Genomic DNA, 19,757 nt, shown 5'->3' with positions numbered 1-19,757 from the left:
AGAAACCGTCATTTCCAGCCCTAAAGACGCATATAAGTGTTAGCAGTAAGAATCCGTTTAAAACACAGAAGACCCGCTTCTTACGAACTCATCTGCTGTGTGTTGGTTCCTTTTAGGAAGTTGCATCTATGTTTAGATTCAGCGAGGTAGAAACACGTTTCTTCTAAAAGTTGCGTTTGGACATTCCAGAGTGGATGGGAGAACAGGCTGTAAAGAGAAATACCTTGCTCTAAAACCAAAACGGAGCTATCTAGCAGAATGGTTGTCAATGTGTGTATTCAACTTCCAGAGTTAAACTGATGTGTGTTTGCAGCAGTTCAGAAACCCTTTCTTTGGAGAATGCAGAAACAGTCATTTCCAGCCCAAGAGACGCATATAAGAGTTAGCAGTAGGAATGTGTTTAAAACACAGAAGACCAGCTTCTTACGAACTCATCTGCTGTGTGTTGGTTCCTTTTAGGAATTTGCATCTATGTTTAAATTCAGCGACGTAGAAACACGTTTCTTCCAAAAGCTGCGTTTGGACATTCCAGAGTGGATGGGAGAACAGGCTGTAAAGAGAAATACCTTGCTCTAAAACCAAAACGGAGCTATCTAGCAGAATGGTTGTCAGTGTGTGTATTCAACTTCCAGAGTTAAACTGATGTGTGTTTGCAGCAGTTCAGAAACCCTTTCTTTGGAGAATGCAGAAAGAGTCTTTTCCCGCCCTAGAGACGCTTATAAGAGTTAGCAGTAAGAATGCGTTTAAAACACAGAAGACCCGCTTCTTAGAACTCATCTGTTGTGTGTTGGTTCCTTTTAGGAAGTTGCATCTATGTTTAGATTCAGCGAGGTAGAAACACGTTTCTTCTAAAAGCTGCGTTTGGACATTCCAGAGTGGATGGAAGAACAGGCTGTAAAGAGACATACCTTGCTCTAAAACCAAAACGGAGCTATCTAGCAGAATGGTTGTCAGTGTGTGTATTCAACTTCCAGAGTTAAACTGATGTGTGTTTGCAGCAGTTCAGAAACCCTTTCTTTGGAGAATGCAGAAACAGTCATTTCCAGCCAAAGAGACGCGTATAAGAGTTAGCAGTAAGAATGCGTTTAAAACACAGAAGACCCGCTTCTTACGAACTCATCTGCTGTGTGTTGGTTCCTTTTAGGAAGTTGCATCTATGTTTAGATTCAGCGAGGTAGAAACACGTTTCTTCTAAAAGCTGCGTTTGGACATTCCAGAGTGGATGTGAGAACAGGCTGTAAAGAGAAATACCTTGCTCTAAAACCAAAACGGAGCTATCTAGCAGAATGGTTGTCAGTGTGTGTATTCAACTTCCAGAGTTAAACTGATGTGTGTTTGCAGCAGTTCAGAAACCCTTTCTTTGGAGAATGCAGAAACAGTCTTTTCCCGCCCTAGAGACGCTTATAAGAGTTAGCAGTAAGAATGCGTTTAAAACACAGAAGACCCGCTACTTACAAACTCATCTGCTGTGTGTTGGTTCCTTTTAGGACGTTGCATCTATGTTTAGATTCAGCGAGGAAGAAACACGTTTCTTCTAAAAGCTGCGTTTGGACATTCCAGAGTGGATGGGATAAAAGGCTGTAAAGAGAAATACCTTGCTCTAAAACCAAAACGGAGCTATCTAGCAGAATGGTTGTAAACGTGGGTATTCAACTTCCAGAGTTAAACTGATGGTTGTTTGCAGCAGTTCAGAAACCCTTTCTTTGGAGAATGCAGAAACCGTCATTTCCAGTCCTAAAGACGCATATAAGAGTTAGCAGTAAGAATGCGTCAAAAACACAGAAGACCCGCTTCTTACGAACTCATCTGTTGTGTGTTGGTTCCTTTTAGGAAGTTGCATCTATGTTTAGATTCAGCGACGTAGAAACATGTTTCTTCTAAAAGCTGCGTTTGGACATTCCAGAGTGGATGGGAGAACAGGCTGTAAAGAGAAATACCTTGCTCTAAAACCAAAACGGAGCTATCTAGCAGAATGGTTGTCAATGTGTGTATTCAACTTCCAGAGTTAAACTGATGTGTGTTTGCAGCAGTTCAGAAACCCTTTCTTTGGAGAATGCAGAAACCGTCATTTCCAGCCCTAAAGACGCATATAAGTGTTAGCAGTAAGAATGCGTTTAAAACACAGAGGACCCGCTTCTTACGAACTCATCTGCTGTGTGTTGGTTCCTTTTAGGAAGTTGCATCTATGTTTAGATTCAGCGAGGTAGAAACACGTTTCTTCTAAAAGCTGCGTTTGGACATTCCAGAGTGGATGGGAGAACAGGCTGTAAAGAGAAATACCTTGCTCTAAAACCAAAACGGAGCTATCTAGCAGAATGGTTGTCAGTGTGTGTATTCAACTTCCAGAGTTAAACTGATGTGTGTTTGCAGCAGTTCAGAAACCCTTTCTTTGGAGAATGCAGACACAGTCTTTTCGCGCCCTAGAGACGCTTATAACAGCAGTAAGAATGCGTTTAAAACACAGAAGACCCGCTTCTTACGAACTCATCTGCTGTCTGTTGGTTCCTTTTAGGAAGTTGCATCTATGTTTAGATTCAGCGAGGTAGAAACACGTTTCTTCTAAAAGCTGCGTTTGGACATTCCAGAGTGGATGGGAGAACAGGCTGTAAAGAGAAATACCTTGCTCTAAAACCAAAACGGAGCTATCTAGCAGAATGATTGTCAATATGTGTATTCAACTTCCAGAGTTAAACTGATGTGTGTTTGCAGCAGTTCAGAAACCCTTTCTTTGGAGAATGCAGAAACAGTCTTTTCCCGCCCTAGAGACGCTTATAAGAGTTAGCAGTAAGAATGCGTTTAAAACACAGAAGACCCGCTTCTTACGAACTCATCTGTTGTGTGTTGGTTCCTTTTAGGAAGTTGCATCTATGTTTGGATTCAGCGAGGTAGAAACACGTTTCTTCTAAAAGCTGCGTTTGGACATTCCAGAGTGGATGGGAGAACAGGCTGTAAAGAGAAATACCTTGCTCTAAAACCAAAACGGAGCTATCTAGCAGAATGGTTGTCAGTGTGTGTATTCAACTTCCAGAGTCAAACTGATGTGTGTTTGCAGCAGCTCAGAAACCCTTCCTTTGGAGAATGCAGAAACCCTCATTTGAAGCCCTAGAGACGCATATAAGGGTTAGCAGTAAGAATGCGTTTAAAACACAGAAGACCCGCTTCTTACGAACTCATCTGCTGTGTGTTGGTTCCTTTTAGGAAGTTGCATCTATGTTAAGATTCAGCGAGGAAGAAACACGTTTCTTCTAAAAGTTGCGTTTGGACATTCCAGAGTGGATGGGAGAACAGGCTGTATAGAGAATTACCTTGCTCTAAAACCAAAACGCAGCTATCCAGCAGAATGGTTGTCAATGTGTGTATTCAACTTCCAGATTTAAACTGATGGTTGTTTGCAGCAGTTCAGAAACCCTTTCTTTGGAGAATGCAGACACAGTCTTTTCGCGCCCTAGAGACGCTTATAACAGTTAGCGGTAAGAATGCGTTTAAAACACAGAAGACCCGCTTCTTACGAACTCATGTGTTGTGTGTTGGTTCCTTTTAGGAAGTTGCATCTATGTTTAGATTCAGCGAGGTAGAAACACGTTTCTTCTAAAAGCTGCGTTTGGACATTCCAGAGTGGATGGGAGAACAGGCTGTAAAGAGAAATACCTTGCTATAAAACCAAAACGGAGCTATCTAGCAGAATTGTTGTCAGTGTGTGTATTCAACTTCCAGAGTTAAACTGATGTGTGTTTGCAGCAGTTCAGAAACCCTTTCTTTGGAGAATGCAGAAACAGTCTTTTCCCGCCCTAGAGACGCTTATAAGAGTTAGCAGTAATAATGCGTTTAAAACACAGAAGACCCGCTTCTTAGAACTCATCTGTTGTGTGTTGGTTCCTTTTAGGAAGTTGCATCTATGTTTAGATTCAGCGAGGTAGAAACACGTTTCTTCTAAAAGCTGCGTTTGGACATTCCAGAGTGGATGGCAGAACAGGCTGTAAAGAGAAATACCTTGCTCTAAAACCAAAACGGAGCTATCTAGCAGAATGGTTGTCAGTGTGTGTATTAAACATCCAGAGTTAAACTGATGTGTGTTTGCAGCAGTTCAGAAACCCTTTCTTTGGAGAATGCAGAAACAGTCATTTCCAGCCCAAGAGACGCATATAAGAGTTAGCAGTAAGAATGCGTTTAAAACACAGAAGACCAGCTTCTTACGAACTCATCTGCTGTGTGTTGGTTCCTTTTAGGAAGTTGCATCTATGTTTAAATTCAGCGACGTAGAAACACGTTTCTTCCAAAAGCTGCGTTTGGACATTCCAGAGTGGATGGGAGAACAGGCTGTAAAGAGAAATACCTTGCTCTAAAACCAAAACGGAGCTATCTAGCAGAATGGTTGTCAGTTTGTGTATTCAACTTCCAGAGTTAAACTGATGTGTGTTTGCAGCAGTACAGAAACCCTTTCTTTGGAGAATTCAGAAACAGTCTTTTCCCGCCCTAGAGTGGCTTATAAGTGTTAGCAGTAAGAATGCGTTTAAAACACAGAAGACCCGCTTCTTAGAACTCATCTGTTGTGTGTTGGTTCCTTTTAGGAAGGTGCATCTATGTTTAGATTCAGCGAGGTAGAAACACGTTTCTTCTAAAAGCTGCGTTTGGACATTCCAGAGTGGATGGGAGAACAGGCTGTAAAGAGAAATACCTTGCTCTAAAACCAAAACGGAGCTATATAGCAGAATGGTTGTCAGTGTGTGTATTCAACTTCCAGAGTTAAACTGATGTGTGTTTGCAGCAGTTCAGAAACCCTTTCTTTGGAGAATGCAGAAACAGTCATTTCCAGCCCAAGAGACGCATATAAGAGTTAGCAGTAAGAATGCGTTTAAAACACAGAAGACCCGCTTCTTCAGAACTCATCTGCTGTGTGTTGGTTCCTTTTAGGAAGTTGCATCTATGTTTAGATTCAGCGAGGTAGAAACACGTTTCTTCTAAAAGCTGCGTTTGGACATTCCAGAGTGGATGGGAGAACAGGCTGTAAAGAGAAATACCTTGCTCTAAAACCGAAACGGATCTATCTAGCAGAATGGTTGTCAATGTGTGTATTGAACTTCCAGAGTTAAACTGATGTGTGTTTGCAGCAGTTCAGAAACCCTTTCTTTGAATAATGCAGAAACAGTATTTTCCCGCCCTAGAGACGCTTATAAGAGTTAGTAGTAAGAATGCGTTTAAAACACAGAAGACCCGCTTCGTACGAACTCATCTGCTGTGTGTTTGTTCCTTTTAGGAAGTTGCATCTTTGTTTAGATTCAGCGAGGAAGAAACACGTTTCTTCTAAAAGCTGCGTTTGGACATTCCAGAGTGGATGGGATAACAGGCTGTAAAGAGAAATACCTTGCTCTAAAACCAAAACGGAGCTATCTAGCAGAATGGTTGTCAATGTGTGTATTCAACTTCCAGAATTAAACTGATGGTTGTTTGCAGCAGTTCAGAAACCCTTTCTTTGGAGAATGCAGACACAGTCTTTTCGCGCCCTAGAGACGCTTATAACAGCGGTAAGAATGCGTTTAAAACACAGAAGACCCGCTTCTTACGAACTCATCTGCTGTGTGTTTGTTCCTTTTAGGAAGTTGCATCTATGTTTAGATTCAGCGAGGTAGAAACACGTTTCTTCTAAAAGCTGCGTTTGGACATTCCAGAGTGGATGGGAGAACAGGCTGTAAAGAGAAATACCTTGCTCTAAAACCAAAACGGAGCTATCTAGCAGAATGATTGTCAATGTGTGTATTCAACTTCCAGAGTTAAACTGATGTTTGTTTGCAGCAGTTCAGAAACCCTTTCTTTGGAGAATGTAGAAACCGTCATTTCCAGCCCTAAAGACGCATATAAGTGTTAGGAGTAAGAATCCGTTTAAAACACAGAAGACCCGCTTCTTACGAACTCATCTGCTGTGTGTTGGTTCCTTTTAGGAAGTTGCATCTATGTTTAGATTCAGCGAGGTAGAAACACGTTTCTTCTAAAAGTTGCGTTTGGACATTCCAGAGTGGATGGGAGAACAGGCTGTAAAGAGTAATACCTTGCTCTAAAACCAAAACGGAGCTATCTAGCAGAATGGTTGTCAATGTGTGTATTCAACTTCCAGAGTTAAACTGATGTGTGTTTGCAGCAGTTCAGAAACCCTTTCTTTGGAGAATGCAGAGACAGTCATTTCCAGCCCAAGAGACGCATATAAGAGTTAGCAGTAAGAATGCGTTTAAAACACAGAAGACCAGCTTCTTACGAACTCATCTGCTGTGTGTTGGTTCCTTTTAGGAAGTTGCATCTATGTTTAAATTCAGCGACGTAGAAACACGTTTCTTCCAAAAGCTGCGTTTGGACATTCCAGAGTGGATGGGAGAACAGGCTGTAAAGAGAAATACCTTGCTCTAAAACCAAAACGGAGCTATCTAGCAGAATGGTTGTCAGTGTGTGTATTCAACTTCCAGAGTTAAACTGATGTGTGTTTGCAGCAGTTCAGAAACCCTTTCTTTGGAGAATGCAGAAACAGTCTTTTCCCGCCCTAGAGACGCTTATAAGAGTTAGCAGTAAGAATGCGTTTAAAACACAGAAGACCCGCTTCATACGAACTCATCTGTTGTGTGTTGGTTCCTTTTAGGAAGCTGCATCTATGTTTAGATTCAGCGAGGTAGAAACACGTTACTTCTAAAAGCTGCGTTTGGACATTACAGAGTGGATGCGAGAACAGGCTGTAAAGAGAAATACCTTGCTCTAAAACCAAAACGGAGCTATCTAGCAGAATGGTTGTCAGTGTGTGTATTCAACTTCCAGAGTTAAACTGATGTGTGTTTGCAGCAGTTCAGAAACCCTTTCTTTGGAGAATGCAGAAACAGTCTTTTCCCGCCCTAGAGACGCTTATAAGAGTTAGCAGTAAGAATGCGTTTAAAACACAGAAGACCCGCTTCTTACGAACTCATCTGTTGTGTGTTGGTTCCTTTTAGGAAGTTGCATCTATGTTTGGATTCAGCGAGGTAGAAACACGTTTCTTCTAAAAGCTGCGTTTGGACATTCCAGAGTGGATGGGAGAACAGGCTGTAAAGAGAAATACCTTGCTCTAAAACCAAAACGGAGCTATCTAGCAGAATGGTTGTCAGTGTGTGTATTCAACTTCCAGAGTCAAACTGATGTGTGTTTGCAGCAGCTCAGAAACCCTTCCTTTGGAGAATGCAGAAACCCTCATTTGAAGCCCTAGAGACGCATATAAGGGTTAGCAGTAAGAATGCGTTTAAAAATCAGAAGACCCGCTTCTTACGAACTCATCTGCTGTGTGTTGGTTCCTTTTAGGAAGTTGCATCTATGTTAAGATTCAGCGAGGAAGAAACACGTTTCTTCTAAAAGTTGCGTTTGGACATTCCAGAGTGGATGGGAGAACAGGCTGTATAGAGAATTACCTTGCTCTAAAACCAAAACGCAGCTATCCAGCAGAATGGTTGTCAATGTGTGTATTCAACTTCCAGATTTAAACTGATGGTTGTTTGCAGCAGTTCAGAAACCCTTTCTTTGGAGAATGCAGACACAGTCTTTTCGCGCCCTAGAGACGCTTATAACAGTTAGCGGTAAGAATGCGTTTAAAACACAGAAGACCCGCTTCTTACGAACTCATGTGTTGTGTGTTGGTTCCTTTTAGGAAGTTGCATCTATGTTTAGATTCAGCGAGGTAGAAACACGTTTCTTCTAAAAGCTGCGTTTGGACATTCCAGAGTGGATGGGAGAACAGGCTGTAAAGAGAAATACCTTGCTATAAAACCAAAACGGAGCTATCTAGCAGAATTGTTGTCAGTGTGTGTATTCAACTTCCAGAGTTAAACTGATGTGTGTTTGCAGCAGTTCAGAAACCCTTTCTTTGGAGAATGCAGAAACAGTCTTTTCCCGCCCTAGAGACGCTTATAAGAGTTAGCAGTAAGAATGCGTTTAAAACACAGAAGACCCGCTTCTTAGAACTCATCTGTTGTGTGTTGGTTCCTTTTAGGAAGTTGCACCTATGTTTAGATTCAGCGAGGTAGAAACACGTTTCTTCTAAAAGCTGCGTTTGTACATTCCAGAGTGGATGGGAGAACAGGCTGTAAAGAGAAATACCTTGCTCTAAAACCAAAACGGTGCTATCTAGCGGAATGGTTGTCAATGTGTGTATTCAACTTCCAGAGCTAAAGTGATGTGTGTTTGCAGCAGTTCAGAAACCCTTTCTTTGGAGAATTCAGAAACAGTCTTTTCCCACCCTAGAGACACTTATAAGAGTTAGCAGTAAGAATGCGTTTAAAACACTGCAGACCCGCTTCTTACGAACTCATCTGTTGTGTGTTGGTTCCTTTTAGGAAGTTGCATCTATGTTTAGATTCAGCGAGGTAGAAACACGTTTCTTCTAAAAGCTGCGTTTGGACATTCCAGAGTGGATGGCAGAACAGGCTGTAAAGAGAAATACCTTGCTCTAAAACCAAAACGGAGCTATCTAGCAGAATGGTTGTCAGTGTGTGTATTAAACATCCAGAGTTAAACTGATGTGTGTTTGCAGCAGTTCAGAAACCCTTTCTTTGGAGAATGCAGAAACAGTCATTTCCAGCCCAAGAGACGCATATAAGAGTTAGCAGTAAGAATGCGTTTAAAACACAGAAGACCAGCTTCTTACGAACTCATCTGCTGTGTGTTGGTTCCTTTTAGGAAGTTGCATCTATGTTTAAATTCAGCGACGTAGAAACACGTTTCTTCCAAAAGCTGCGTTTGGACATTCCAGAGTGGATGGGAGAACAGGCTGTAAAGAGAAATACCTTGCTCTAAAACCAAAACGGAGCTATCTAGCAGAATGGTTGTCAGTTTGTGTATTCAACTTCCAGAGTTAAACTGATGTGTGTTTGCAGCAGTTCAGAAACCCTTTCTTTGGAGAATTCAGAAACAGTCTTTTCCCGCCCTAGAGTCGCTTATAAGTGTTAGCAGTAAGAATGCGTTTAAAACACAGAAGACCCGCTTCTTAGAACTCATCTGTTGTGTGTTGGTTCCTTTTAGGAAGTTGCATCTATGTTTAGATTCAGCGAGGTAGAAACACGTTTCTTCTAAAAGCTGCGTTTGGACATTCCAGAGTGGATGGGAGAACAGGCTGTAAAGAGAAATACCTTGCTCTAAAAACAAAACGGAGCTATATAGCAGAATGGTTGTCAGTGTGTGTATTCAACTTCCAGAGTTAAACTGATGTGTGTTTGCAGCAGTTCAGAAACCCTTTCTTTGGAGAATGCAGAAACAGTCATTTCCAGCCCAAGAGACGCATATAAGAGTTAGCAGTAAGAATGCATTTAAAACACAGAAGACCCGCTTCTTCAGAACTCATCTGCTGTGTGTTGGTTCCTTTTAGGAAGTTGCATCTATGTTTAGATTCAGCGAGGTAGAAACACGTTTCTTCTAAAAGCTGCGTTTGGACATTCCAGAGTGGATGGGAGAACAGGCTGTAAAGAGAAATACCTTGCTCTAAAACCGAAACGGATCTATCTAGCAGAATGGTTGTCAATGTGTGTATTGAACTTCCAGAGTTAAACTGATGTGTGTTTGCAGCAGTTCAGAAACCCTTTCTTTGGATAATGCAGAAACAGTATTTTCCCGCCCTAGAGACGCTTATAAGAGTTAGTAGTAAGAATGCGTTTAAAACACAGAAGACCCGCTTCGTACGAACTCATCTGCTGTGTGTTTGTTCCTTTTAGGAAGTTGCATCTTTGTTTAGATTCAGCGAGGAAGAAACACGTTTCTTCTAAAAGCTGCGTTTGGACATTCCAGAGTGGATGGGATAACAGGCTGTAAAGATAAATACCTTGTTCTAAAACCAAAACGGAGCTATCTAGCAGAATGGTTGTCAATGTGTGTATTCAACTTCCAGAATTAAACTGATGGTTGTTTGCAGCAGTTCAGAAACCCTTTCTTTGGAGAATGCAGACACAGTCTTTTCGCGCCCTAGAGACGCTTATAACAGCGGTAAGAATGCGTTTAAAACACAGAAGACCCGCTTCTTACGAACTCATCTGCTGTGTGTTTGTTCCTTTTAGGAAGTTGCATCTATGTTTAGATTCAGCGAGGTAGAAACACGTTTCTTCTAAAAGCTGCGTTTGGACATTCCAGAGTGGATGGGAGAACAGGCTGTAAAGAGAAATACCTTGCTCTAAAACCAAAACGGAGCTATCTAGCAGAATGATTGTCAATGTGTGTATTCAACTTCCAGAGGTAAACTGATGTGTGTTTGCAGCAGTTCAGAAACCCTTTCTTTGGAGAATGTAGAAACCGTCATTTCCAGCCCTAAAGACGCATATAAGTGTTAGGAGTAAGAATCCGTTTAAAACACAGAAGACCCGCTTCTTACGAACTCATCTGCTGTGTGTTGGTTCCTTTTAGGAAGTTGCATCTATGTTTAGATTCAGCGAGGTAGAAACACGTTTCTTCTAAAAGTTGCGTTTGGACATTCCAGAGTGGATGGGAGAACAGGCTGTAAAGAGAAATACCTTGCTCTAAAACCAAAACGGAGCTATCTAGCAGAATGGTTGTCAATGTGTGTATTCAACTTCCAGAGTTTAACTGATGTGTGTTTGCAGCAGTTCAGAAACCCTTTCTTTGGAGAATGCAGAGACAGTCATTTCCAGCCCAAGAGACGCATATAAGAGTTAGCAGTAAGAATGCGTTTAAAACACAGAAGACCAGCTTCTTACGAACTCATCTGCTGTGTGTTGGTTCCTTTTAGGAAGTTGCATCTATGTTTAAATTCAGAGACGTAGAAACACGTTTCTTCCAAAAGCTGCGTTTGGACATTCCAGAGTGGATGGGAGAACAGGCTGTAAAGAGAAATACCTTGCTCTAAAACCAAAACGGAGCTATCTAGCAGAATGGTTGTCAGTGTGTGTATTCAACTTCCAGAGTTAAACTGATGTGTGTTTGCAGCAGTTCAGAAACCCTTTCTTTGGAGAATGTAGAAACCCTCATTTCAAGCCCTAGAGACGCATGTAAGGGTTAGCAGTAAGAAAGCGTTTAAAACACAGAAGACCCGCTTCTTACGAACTCATCTGCTGTGTGTTGGTTCCTTTTAGGAAGTTGCATCTATGTTTAGATTCAGCGAGGTAGAAACACGTTTCTTCTAAAAGCTGCGTTTGGACATTCCAGAGTGGATGGGAGAATAGGCTGTAAAGAGAAATACCTTGCTCTAAAACCAAAACGGAGCTATCTAGCAGAATGGTTGTCAGTGTGTGTATTCAACTTCCAGAGTTAAACTGATGTGTGTTTGCAGCAGTTCAGAAACCCTTTCTTTGGAGAATGCAGAAACCCTCATTTCAAGCCCTAGAGACGCATATAAGGGTTAGCAGTAAGAATGCGTTTAAAACACAGAAGACCCGCTTTTTACGAACTCGTCTGCTGTGTGTTGGTTCCTTTATGGAAATTGCATCTATGTTTAGATTCAGCGAGGTAGTAACACGTTTCTTCTGAAAGCTGCGTTTGGACATTCCAGAGTGGATGGGAGAACAGGCTGTAAAGAGAAATACCTTGCTCTAAAACCAAAACGGAGCTATCTAGCAGAATGGTTGTCAATGTGTGTATTCAACTTCCAGAGTTAAACTGATGTGTTTTTGCAGCAGTTCAGAAACCCTTTCTTTGGAGAATGCAGAAACAGTCTTTTCCCGACCTAGAGACGCTTATAAGAGTTAGCAGTAAGAATGCGTTTAAAACACAGAAGACCCGCTTCTTACGAACTCAACTGCTGTGTGTTTGTTCCTTTTATGAAGTTGCATCTATGTTTAGATTCAGCGAGGTCGAAACACGTTTCTTCTAAAAGCTGCGTTTGGACATTCCAGAGTGGATGGGAGAACAGGCTGTAAAGAGAAATACCTTGCTCTAAAACCAAAACGGAGCTATCTAGCAGAATGGTTGTCAATGTGAGTATTCAACTTCCAGAGTTAAACTGATGTGTCTTTACAGCAGTTCAGAAACCCTTTCTTTGGAGAATGCAGAAACAGTCTTTTCCCGCCCTAGAGACGCTTATAAGAGTTAGCAGTAAGAATGCGTTTAAAACACAGAAGACCCGCTTCTTATGAACTCATCTGTTGTGTGTTGGTTCCTTTTAGGAAGTTGCATCTATGTTTAGATTCAGCGAGGTAGAAACACGTTTCTTCTAAAAGCTGCGTTTGGACATTCCAGAGTGGATGGGAGAACAGGCTGTAAAGAGAAATACCTTGCTCTAAAACCGAAACGGATCTATCTAGCAGAATGGTTGTCAATGTGTGTATTGAACTTCCAGAGTTAAACTGATGTGTGTTTGCAGCAGTTCAGAAACCCTTTCTTTGGAGAATGCAGAAACAGTCATTTCCAGCCCAAGAGACGCATATAAGAGTTAGCAGTAAGAATGCGTTTAAAACACAGAAGACCCGCTTCTTCAGAACTCATCTGCTGTGTGTTGGTTCCTTTTAGGAAGTTGCATCTATGTTTAGATTCAGCGAGGTAGAAACACGTTTCTTCTAAAAGCTGCGTTTGGACATTCCAGAGTGGATGGGAGAACAGGCTGTAAAGAGAAATACCTTGCTCTAAAACCGAAACGGATCTATCTAGCAGAATGGTTGTCAATGTGTGTATTGAACTTCCAGAGTTAAACTGATGTGTGTTTGCAGCAGTTCAGAAACCCTTTCTTTGGATAATGCAGAAACAGTCTTTTCCCGCCCTAGAGACGCTTATAAGAGTTAGTAGTAAGAATGCGTTTAAAACACAGAAGACCCGCTTCGTACGAACTCATCTGCTGTGTGTTTGTTCCTTTTAGGAAGTTGCATCTATGTTTAGATTCAGCGAGGAAGAAACACGTTTCTTCTAAAAGCTGCGTTTGGACATTCCAGAGTGGATGGGATAACAGGCTGTAAAGAGAAATACCTTGCTCTAAAACCAAAACGGAGCTATCTAGCAGAATGGTTGTCAATGTGTGTATTCAACTTCCAGAATTAAACTGATGGTTGTTTGCAGCAGTTCAGAAACCCTTTCTTTGGAGAATGCAGACACAGTCTTTTCGCGCCCTAGAGACGCTTATAACAGCGGTAAGAATGCGTTTAAAACACAGAAGACCCGCTTCTTACGAACTCATCTGCTGTGTGTTGGTTCCTTTTAGGAAGTTGCATCTATGTTTAGATTCAGCGAGGTAGAAACACGTTTCTTCTAAAAGCTGCGTTTGGACATTCCAGAGTGGATGGGAGAACAGGCTGTAAAGAGAAATACCTTGCTCTAAAACCAAAACGGAGCTATCTAGCAGAATGATTGTCAATGTGTGTATTCAACTTCCAGAGGTAAACTGATGTGTGTTTGCAGCAGTTCAGAAACCCTTTCTTTGGAGAATGTAGAAACCGTCATTTCCAGCCCTAAAGACGCATATAAGTGTTAGGAGTAAGAATCCGTTTAAAACACAGAAGACCCGCTTCTTACGAACTCATCTGCTGTGTGTTGGTTCCTTTTAGGAAGTTGCATCTATGTTTAGATTCAGCGAGGTAGAAACACGTTTCTTCTAAAAGTTGCGTTTGGACATTCCAGAGTGGATGGGAGAACAGGCTGTAAAGAGAAATACCTTGCTCTAAAACCAAAACGGAGCTATCTAGCAGAATGGTTGTCAATGTGTGTATTCAACTTCCAGAGTTTAACTGATGTGTGTTTGCAGCAGTTCAGAAACCCTTTCTTTGGAGAATGCAGAGACAGTCATTTCCAGCCCAAGAGACGCATATAAGAGTTAGCAGTAAGAATGCGTTTAAAACACAGAAGACCAGCTTCTTACGAACTCATCTGCTGTGTGTTGGTTCCTTTTAGGAAGTTGCATCTATGTTTAAATTCAGAGACGTAGAAACACGTTTCTTCCAAAAGCTGCGTTTGGACATTCCAGAGTGGATGGGAGAACAGGCTGTAAAGAGAAATACCTTGCTCTAAAACCAAAACGGAGCTATCTAGCAGAATGGTTGTCAGTGTGTGTATTCAACTTCCAGAGTTAAACTGATGTGTGTTTGCAGCAGTTCAGAAACCCTTTCTTTGGAGAATGCAGAAACAGTCTTTTCCCGCCCTAGAGACGCTTATAAGAGTTAGCAGTAAGAATGCGTTTAAAACACAGAAGACCGGCTTCATACGAACTCATCTGTTGTGTGTTGGTTCCTTTTAGGAAGCTGCATCTATGTTTAGATTCAGCGAGGTAGAAACACGTTTCTTCTAAAAGCTGCGTTTGGACATTCCAGAGTGAATGCGAGAACAGGCTGTAAAGAGAAATACCTTGCTCTAAAACCAAAACGGAGCTATCTAGCAGAATGGTTGTCAGTGTGTGTATTCAACTTCCAGAGTTAAACTGATGTGTGTTTGCAGCAGTTCAGAAACCCTTTCTTTGGAGAATGCAGAAACCCTCATTTCAAGCCCTAGAGACGCATGTAAGGGTTAGCAGTAAGAATGCGTTTAAAACACAGAAGACCCGCTTCTTACGAACTCATCTGCTGTGTGTTTGTTCCTTTTAGGAAGTTGCATCTATGTTAAGATTCAGCGAGGAAGAAACACGTTTCTTCTAAAAGCTGCGTTTGGACATTCCAGAGTGGATGTGAGAACAGGCTGTAAAGATAAATACCTTGCTCTAAAACCAAAACGGAGCTATCTAGCAGAATTTTTGTCAATGTGTGTATTCAATTTCTAGAGATAAACTGATGTGTGTTTGCAGCAGTTCAGAAACCCTTTCTTTGGAGAATGCAGAAACAGTCTTTTCCCGCCCTAGAGACGCTTATAAGAGTTAGCAGTAAGAATGCGTTTAAAACACAGAAGACCCGCTTCTTACGAACTCATCTGCTGTGTGTTGGTTCCTTTTAGGAAGTTGCATCTATGTTTAGATTCAGCGACGTAGAAACATGTTTCTTCTAAAAGCTGCGTTTGGACATTCCAGAGTGGATGGGAGAACAGGCTGTAAAGAGAAATACCTTGCTCTAAAACCAAAACGGAGCTATCTAGCAGAATGGTTGTCAGTGTGTGTATTCAACTTCCAGAGTTAAACTGATGTGTGTTTGCAGCAGTTCAGAAACCCTTTCTTTGGAGAATGTAGAAACCCTCATTTCAAGCCCTAGAGACGCATGTAAGGGTTAGCAGTAAGAAAGCGTTTAAAACACAGAAGACCCGCTTCTTACGAACTCATCTGCTGTGTGTTGGTTCCTTTTAGGAAGTTGCATCTATGTTTAGATTCAGCGAGGTAGAAACACGTTTCTTCTAAAAGCTGCGTTTGGACATTCCAGAGTGGATGGGAGAATAGGCTGTAAAGAGAAATACCTTGCTCTAAAACCAAAACGGAGCTATCTAGCAGAATGGTTGTCAGTGTGTGTATTCAACTTCCAGAGTTAAACTGATGTGTGTTTGCAGCAGTTCAGAAACCCTTTCTTTGGAGAATGCAGAAACAGTCTTTTCCCGCCCTAGAGACGCTTTTAAGGGTTAGCAGTAAGAATGCGTTTAAAACACAGAAGACCCGCTTCATACGAACTCATCTGTTGTGTGTTGGTTCCTTTTAGGAAGCTGCATCTATGTTTAGATTCAGCGAGGTAGAAACACGTTTCTTCCAAAAGCTGCGTTTGGACATTCCAGAGTGGATGGGAGAACAGGCTGTAAAGAGAAATACCTTGCTCTAAAACCAAAACAGAGCTATCTAGCAGAATGGTTGTCAGTGTGTGTATTCAACTTCCAGAGTTAAACTGATGTGTGTTTGCAGCAGTTCAGAAACCCTTTCTTTGGAGAATGCAGAAACCCTCATTTCAAGCCCTAGAGACGCATATAAGGGTTAGCAGTAAGAATGCGTTTAAAACACAGAAGACCCGCTTTTTACGAACTCGTCTGCTGTGTGTTGGTTCCTTTATGGAAATTGCATCTATGTTTAGATTCAGCGAGGTAGTAACACGTTTCTTCTGAAAGCTGCGTTTGGACATTCCAGAGTGGATGGGAGAACAGGCTGTAAAGAGAAATACCTTGCTCTAAAACCAAAACGGAGCTATCTAGCAGAATGGTTGTCAATGTGTGTATTCAACTTCCAGAGTTAAACTGATGTGTTTTTGCAGCAGTTCAGAAACCCTTTCTTTGGAGAATGCAGAAACAGTCTTTTCCCGACCTAGAGACGCTTATAAGAGTTAGCAGTAAGAATGCGTTTAAAACACAGAAGACCCGCTTCTTACGAACTCAACTGCTGTGTGTTTGTTCCTTTTATGAAGTTGCATCTATGTTTAGATTCAGCGAGGTCGAAACACGTTTCTTCTAAAAGCTGCGTTTGGACATTCCAGAGTGGATGGGAGAACAGGCTGTAAAGAGAAATACCTTGCTCTAAAACCAAAACGGAGCTATCTAGCAGAATGGTTGTCAATGTGAGTATTCAACTTCCAGAGTTAAACTGATGTGTCTTTACAGCAGTTCAGAAACCCTTTCTTTGGAGAATGCAGAAACAGTCTTTTCCCGCCCTAGAGACGCTTATAAGAGTTAGCAGTAAGAATGCGTTTAAAACACAGAAGACCCGCTTCTTATGAACTCATCTGTTGTGTGTTGGTTCCTTTTAGGAAGTTGCATCTATGTTTAAATTCAGCGACGTAGAAACACGTTTCTTCCAAAAGCTGCGTTTGGACATTCCAGAGTGGATGGGAGAACAGGCTGTAAAGAGAAATACCTTGCTCTAAAACCAAAACGGAGCTATCTAGCAGAATGGTTGTCAGTGTGTGTATTCAACTTCCATAGTTAAACTGATGTGTGTTTGCAGCAGTTCAGAAACCCTTTCTTTGGAGAATGCAGGAACAGTCTTTTCCCGCCCTAGAGACGCTTATAAGAGTTAGCAGTAAGAATGCGTTTAAAACACAGAAGACCCGCTTCATACGAACTCATCTGTTGTGTGTTGGTTCCTTTTAGGAAGCTGCATCTATGTTTAGATTCAGCGAGGTAGAAACACGTTACTTCTAAAAGCTGCGTTTGGACATTACAGAGTGGATGCGAGAACAGGCTGTAAAGAGAAATACCTTGCTCTAAAACCAAAACGGAGCTATCTAGCAGAATGGTTGTCAGTGTGTGTATTCAACTTCCATAGTTAAACTGATGTGTGTTTGCAGCAGTTCAGAAACCCTTTCTTTGGAGAATGCCGAAACAGTCTTTTCCCGCCCTAGAGACGCTTATAAGAGTTAGCAGTAAGAATGCGTTTAAAACACAGAAGACCCGCTTCTTACGAACTCATCTGTTGTGTGTTGGTTCCTTTTAGGAAGTTGCATCTATGTTTGGATTCAGCGAGGTAGAAACACGTTTCTTCTAAAAGCTGCGTTTGGACATTCCAGAGTGGATGGGAGAACAGGCTGTAAAGAGAAATACCTTGCTCTAAAACCAAAACGGAGCTATCTAGCAGAATGGTTGTCAGTGTGTGTATTCAACTTCCAGAGTCAAACTGATGTGTGTTTGCAGCAGCTCAGAAACCCTTCCTTTGGAGAATGCAGAAACCCTCATTTGAAGCCCTAGAGACGCATATAAGGGTTAGCAGTAAGAATGCGTTTAAAACACAGAAGACCCGCTTCTTACGAACTCATCTGCTGTGTGTTGGTTCCTTTTAGGAAGTTGCATCTATGTTAAGATTCAGCGAGGAAGAAACACGTTTCTTCTAAAAGTTGCGTTTGGACATTCCAGAGTGGATGGGAGAACAGGCTGTATAGAGAATTACCTTGCTCTAAAACCAAAACGCAACTATCCAGCAGAATGGTTGTCAATGTGTGTATTCAACTTCCAGATTTAAACTGATGGTTGTTTGCAGCAGTTCAGAAACCCTTTCTTTGGAGAATGCAGACACAGTCTTTTCGCGCCCTAGAGACGCTTATAACAGTTAGCGGTAAGAATGCGTTTAAAACACAGAAGACCCGCTTCTTACGAACTCATGTGTTGTGTGTTGGTTCCTTTTACGAAGTTGCATCTATGTTTAGATTCAGCGAGGTAGAAACACGTTTCTTCTAAAAGCTGCGTTTGGACATTCCAGAGTGGATGGGAGAACAGGCTGTAAAGAGAAATACCTTGCTCTAAAACCAAAACGGAGCTATCTAGCAGAATTGTTGTCAGTGTGTGTATTCAACTTCCAGAGTTAAACTGATGTGTGTTTGCAGCAGTTCAGAAACCCTTTCTTTGGAGAATGCAGAAACAGTCTTTTCCCGCCCTAGAGACGCTTTTAAGAGTTAGCAGTAAGAATGCGTTTAAAACACAGAAGACCCGCTTCTTAGAACTCATCTGCTGTGTGTTGGTTCCTTTTAGGAAGTTGCATCTATGTTTAGATTCAGCGAGGTAGAAACACGTTTCTTCTAAAAGCTGCGTTTGGACATTCCAGAGTGGATGGGAGAACAGGCTGTAAAGAGAAATACCTTGCTCTAAAACCAAAACGGTGCTATCTAGCAGAATGGTTGTCAATGTGTGTATTCAACTTCCAGAGCTAAAGTGATGTGTGTTTGCAGCAGTTCAGAAACCCTTTCTTTGGAGAATTCAGAAACAGTCTTTTCCCGCCCTAGAGACGCTTATAAGAGTTAGCAGTAAGAATGCGTTTAAAACACTGCAGACCCGCTTCTTACGAACTCATCTGTTGTGTGTTGGTTCCTTTTAGGAAGTTGCATCTATGTTTAGATTCAGCGAGGTAGAAACACGTTTCTTCTAAAAGCTGCGTTTGGACATTCCAGAGTGGATGGCAGAACAGGCTGTAAAGAGAAATACCTTGCTCTAAAACCAAAACGGAGCTATCTAGCAGAATGGTTGTCAGTGTGTGTATTAAACTTCCAGAGTTAAACTGATGTGTGTTTGCAGCAGTTCAGAAACCCTTTCTTTGGAGAATGCAGAAACAGTCATTTCCAGCCCAAGAGACGCATATAAGAGTTAGCAGTAAGAATGCGTTTAAAACACAGAAGACCAGCTTCTTACGAACTCATCTGCTGTGTGTTGGTTCCTTTTAGGAAGTTGCATCTATGTTTAAATTCAGTGACGTAGAAACACGTTTCTTCCAAAAGCTGCGTTTGGACATTCCAGAGTGGATGGGAGAACAGGCTGTAAAGAGAAATACCTTGCTCTAAAACCAAAACGGAGCTATCTAGCAGAATGGTTGTCAGTTTGTGTATTCAACTTCCAGAGTTAAACTGATGTGTGTTTGCAACAGTTCAGAAACCGTTTCTTTGGAGAATTCAGAAACAGTCTTTTCCCGCCCTAGAGACGCTTATAAGAGTTAGCAGTAAGAATGCGTTTAAAACACAGAAGACCCGCTTCTTAGAACTCATCTGTTGTGTGTTGGTTCCTTTTAGGAAGTTGCATCTATGTTTAGATTCAGCGAGGTAGAAACACGTTTCTTCTAAAAGCTGCGTTTGGACATTCCAGAGTGGATGGGAGAACAGGCTGTAAAGAGAAATACCTTGCTCTAAAACCAAAACGGAGCTATATAGCAGAATGGTTGTCAGTGTGTGTATTCAACTTCCAGAGTTAAACTGATGTGTGTTTGCAGCAGTTCAGAAACCCTTTCTTTGGAGAATGCAGAAACAGTCATTTCCAGCCCAAGAGACGCATATAAGAGTTAGCAGTAAGAATGCGTTTAAAACACAGAAGACCCGCTTCTTCAGAACTCATCTGCTGTGTGTTGGTTCCTTTTAGGAAGTTGCATCTATGTTTAGATTCAGCGAGGTAGAAACACGTTTCTTCTAAAAGCTGCGTTTGGACATTCCAGAGTGGATGGGAGAACAGGCTGTAAAGAGAAATACCTTGCT

The sequence above is a fragment of the Saimiri boliviensis genome, chromosome 15 (assembly GCF_048565385.1).
Source record: "Saimiri boliviensis isolate mSaiBol1 chromosome 15, mSaiBol1.pri, whole genome shotgun sequence".
Lineage (NCBI taxonomy): Eukaryota > Metazoa > Chordata > Mammalia > Primates > Cebidae > Saimiri > Saimiri boliviensis.
This window is presented reverse-complemented; position numbering follows the sequence as displayed.